We start from the raw sequence: 4981 nt of genomic DNA on the forward strand, positions 1-4981 counted from the left end.
ATGCAGAGTGGAAGAGCAGATCTGGGTCGCAATTTGGAGAGCCACATCGCAGCTGGATGTGTTCAGGGTTTCAATGATAGGAAAGTGAACTAGGACAACCATATTGTATGATACAAATGACGCGTCTTCAACATTTGGATGCTACATCTCACATAGGTTCCACTGTCGCTGAGAATAACTCAAAACTGACAAAATGATTGCTGTGTTTACGTTTGCTTAATGTTCTCCTTGGGTTTTGAGGACTGATGCTTACCGAAGACTTAAATCCAGAGTTTACATTGTTACATTTGCAGGGCTATTTATTTTGGATTACCGATCTCAGGGAAGGTACCTAAATTTGCAGTGTAGCTACTATAGGTGGGTAGCAAACATAGACGGTTTATTACGAATAGCTAATACATGTACGTGGTTATAAATTTAGATTCATAAGTGTGATGCCTATATTCTTGTATAGAATATTTCAGTGTATTTTTTAAAAACAATGCAATTCTTCAGAGACGTATTTTTTTAATGCCTGACTGACATTTGTCCTGCCAATGAATTTTGTTGCTGCCACTGTTGTTATTGGATTAGCCCCCATAATAGCAGTTTCTAAGGTGATGCATTTATGGTACTGTGTTAAGAAAAGTGACCATTCAGCTCATATTACCTGTGGATTTAGTGGATTAACCGCTAAAATTCTAGAGTCCCGAAGAGCAGGTTTAAAAATAAGTTACATTTTTCTTATAATTGAAAGCCACTATACTTTTTTTTATATATATATACACATGCATTAGAATTAAGTTGGCAGACCGTGAAAATAGCACATAAATGGTCCTGCTAGCCCTTTTTTGATGTCACATGTGTGAGCCAGGTTAAAATAACTACCACCTCTGACTTGTACAGAGCCAGCTCTGCTCTCCGTGTGCACTCGCAGCTTCCGTCCAGTGGTACTGAAACGAGTGCAAAGGGAGAGTTCAAGGAGAGCAGCATTTGGCCGCCCGTATTAAGAAGACAGTCAAGGAAATGCTTGTTTTAACATTTGTTTTCAAAAATCTTACAGAAGTAAAATTTGACGCAATTTGCAGCTTTTGAAGGTAGGGTGCCATTACAGAGAAGAGGTCTGTTGGGTATGCATGTCAGTGAAATTTCCCTCGCTGGCGAGCAGACCGTGTGATCTTACCAGCTTTAACTCCAGAACACGATCTCCCTATGCTTAACAGACGTCCTTTGCTTGAATTTCTAAAGGAGGAATTAAAAACGGTACTTGGTCTGGCAGCAGACTTGTGTTCTAGGGACTTTGAATTTATACATCTTAAAGATGCGTACTCTTTTGGGATATATTATCCCCCTTCTCCTCCACAGTGCCAAGCGGAATTACCAGATTATTTTTAGTTTTGTGTTCTTTGCTACTTGAAGTGTTTTTTGTGGCTTAAAGATTTTCATAGGGGAGACCTCTTTCTTAGACATTAAAAGCACTGCTCTAGGTGATTTTCAGAGCTTCTGCATACGCTTTTGGCCTGTGCATACATTTTACCGAAAGGGACTTTTGCGTCCAAACTCAACTGGTACAATACAAATATTTGATGTGTTTTTCACTTTTTTTTTAGTGGTGGTTGCTTCATATGCTCATTGCTTCAGCTCACACCTTAGAATAAAGTCCTTATTCCCTACCAACTGGATTCGTATGTGTTGTTTTCAGTAGCGGGGCGAATCTAGCACTCGCGGTTCTTCACTGTGAACCTGGGGCAGCACTGCTGGCTAAGTCTATGGGGAACTGTGTTCTAAGCCAAAAGTGCAGGGAAAGGTCAAGAGGTAAGGATTTTTTCTTGCGAAAATGTCTGCGATACCAGCTACAGTTAGCAGAAAAAGGGAAAACAGGGAGGTTGCCCTGTGGCTATTGGTTTCCCGGACCACGGACGATGCAGCAGAGCCCTGCAGCTGGGGAGCCTGTGCTGCCACGTACCCGAGGGCTCTTCCCCTGCCCCTCTGTGGCCTCCGGGGCTGGGGACCGGGCTGGAGCACCCCCTGCCCAGCCCAGCGCTCGGGGACTCTCTGACCCACCGCCTGCCGGGCTGGTGGCTGGAGCTGGAGGCTACCGGTGGCTATAGTTTCCAGAGTGCTTTCAAGTAAGAAAAGCTGGCAAAGGGTGAAAAGGAGGATGACAAGTGAACTAAAATAGTGAAGTTAAGAATAGGAGTGAATTTCACCGGGCAGCCCCCGTTTACTGGAAATCAGGGTCCCAAAGGGTGCTTGGGTGCAGTACTTCACAGGCAGAGCAAGGTGTGAAAAGTAGTTACATGCATTATCATTTTTGGCTTTGGAATGAGCTTTTAATGATTTTCCTTGAAGGAGCACGATTTGAAGTCAGTGGCTGTGAAGAGGGTGGGAGAAGAGCAGCATCTACGTTCTTGCTTAGTTTGAATGCTGAGATGCAGGTGAAATACTTATTTTAACCAAGGTTAAAAAAGGTTGAGATCTTTCTCTTGGAGGGATGGGGCAGGGGGGAAGAGTGGAAGGAAAATAAAGCTGTTCATTTGTACCATAAATTGTTTTGCATGTGAGGACATTAAAGCTGCATTTGACTTTTTGTGGCCATCTCTTACTGTTCAAAATAACTAATGGATACGTAAAGTGGAAAAAAAAGGCAAACAAGAAAAAACCCTGAAAACATTTTCTCCTTTTAGTATATTTTTTACAGTCACTACGTGAAAGCATTTGAAGTACTTCCTACTTCTGTTAACTTCTGTTTATAGTTTCTGAGGTCTACTTCCTTCCTGTTATGATTTCGGTGGCGTTACAAATGACATGTTTTACTCCCGTCAACACCGAAGGCATAGCTGGTGTTTTTTCAAATGATTTCAGTGTGAGATTTGTGTCAGTATTGGTTTCTCTGATTTTAATACGGCCACGCTTACAATTGTTTCTTGAAAGGGTTTCGTGCCAGAGCTCTGCAGCAGACCTACCTACATTCAAAATTTGGTTCTGCTAAGTGGTTTTGCCTACTGCTGTGAACTATATTAGCCTTAAAGGGATTGTAGGTTAACCAGAAACGAAGAGATATATTTTAAGCTGATATACAGTGTTAACAGGGTTTGTGGAAAAAACACAGGATTCACGTGAAAACCCCCGTGGCCTTTTAGACGGGCATATGTATGCTGTTTACATCAGCGTTTGTCAGCAGCGTGGAGGTGGGGAAACACCACCTTCGGCAGAGAGCTTTCAGGAAAAAGTAAAGCATTTTCTCTTACACGCTTTCAGATCATTGTCTGTGTATACATGCAGAAAGGCAGAGGGGGGGGAGAGAGAGAAAGAGGCGTTACCAAAAAAAAAAAAAAAAGGCTGAGTAGTTTGAAACAATCATAATATCTCCTTTTGCAGGCAGAACTATATGTCAAATTTAGCTGAACTCGGACGGCAAGATTTTAAAGATTGCCAGGGTGTTTTTTATCTGCACTCTGATCTGGCTAGTAGGAGGCTAAGAGTTATTTATTTGAGATCAAGGGCTTGCGAGTTTGGTCGTCTCTGAAGAGAATTCAGCAGGTCCCTGTGAGTTGGAGCAGTTGGGAGGTAGCTGGTGCGCAGCTCATTCAAGCGCTTAGTTTTTGAGCATGTAGTCAGGTGAGCGCGTCCTCTTTGCATGCCAGTGGGGTGGTTACGTCCGCTGCACCCCACAACCAGCTCCACTGCTGGGCTACAGCCACCCACTGCCCGAATGCCTGCAAAATGCTCGGTGCCTTGACTGCACTGAAGTGATGGTCAAGGAGGAGCTAACTTGGGTGTCTCAAAACAACGCCCCTTCAACTGTAGCCATGACATAACTGATGAACGCGCTGATCGGATGGGTTGCCGTTGCCCTTTTGGCAACTGGCAAGAGGGTAAGGCAATCTACCTGTTCTCAAGTGGAAAATGAAAAACAGGCCAGACGCCTTGGTTCTGGGCTTGGATTTGTTTTTCCACTTTGCGCTGGCAAAGTCTGACCCGAAAGCTGACGTCTGAGTGGCTCTGCAGAGGGTGTAGTTTCACAAAAAAGGCAATAGTCAGGAAAGGGTCGAGTTCATATTTTCAACTCTTAGATAGGAGTAGCTTCATGCCCTGGGAAACAATGGAGATGAAACACAGGACTTCATGTTGTAAATGCATTTTTATTGTTTCCGCAGTGCTGGCTGCAGCACGGCTGCCTCGCACATCTCTGCCGGCCAGCTGGCAGATTCCTGCCACCCCAGTGACAGTGCTGCCGACTGGGGCCAGACACGGGACTGTGTGCTGGGCACTTTTCCGAAATCCGTCTCCCAGGCTTTGGCTATCATTTCCTGCTCCCTTCAGAAGACAGGTCATGAATTATGCACAAATTCTGCCTCTCAAGCTAAGAGAACAGAAAGATTTAGGTGACTTCTTTTCACAAACCGCAGGTAACGTGTGTCCTCCGTATTCCTGGGAAGTGGTTTCATCTTTGAGCCTTGGGCTTGCTCTGTTTTGGTTTCAAGGCTGGCTTCTGCATTCTTGCTCTAGAAATGTCTGAAATCCAAAAACTTGTGGATTCTGGTTGGCCTAGCTGCTCGACCCAGCTTTCAATCCCTTTCCTGGGCAGGCAGAAATGATGTCCATGTAGTATCAATGAAACAACCTACCAGAGGAAGTTCTGTGAATATCCACGTTTGTGCAGATACTTGCACCTTAGTAGTTGAAATATGCTTGCCAAGCTCTCTCAGCTGTATCAGTACTAGTGTGATGATGTGTGCATCACCATGTGCATGAAATACATTTCATCGCATCCTCACCATGTTGTCCACCTTGCTCTTTCTCACTTCCTTCACGAAGAGCAGGTGTTTAAATCTGGATGAGGCAGCTAGAGGAATGCCCTGATTTTTTCAGGTCTGCAAGATGCAGAATCTCTTTCCGAGCTGGGGATGGCCAACACAGCACAGGCAGAGGTCAGACACTTTCAGGGTCAAGCACTTCTGCTCTTTGTCTCCAAAATGCCTTAACCCGTCTCTGTCCA

Source organism: Charadrius vociferus, unplaced genomic scaffold, assembly GCF_000708025.1.
Source record: "Charadrius vociferus isolate BGI_N301 unplaced genomic scaffold, ASM70802v2 scaffold565, whole genome shotgun sequence".
NCBI classification, from domain to species: Eukaryota; Metazoa; Chordata; class Aves; order Charadriiformes; family Charadriidae; genus Charadrius; species Charadrius vociferus.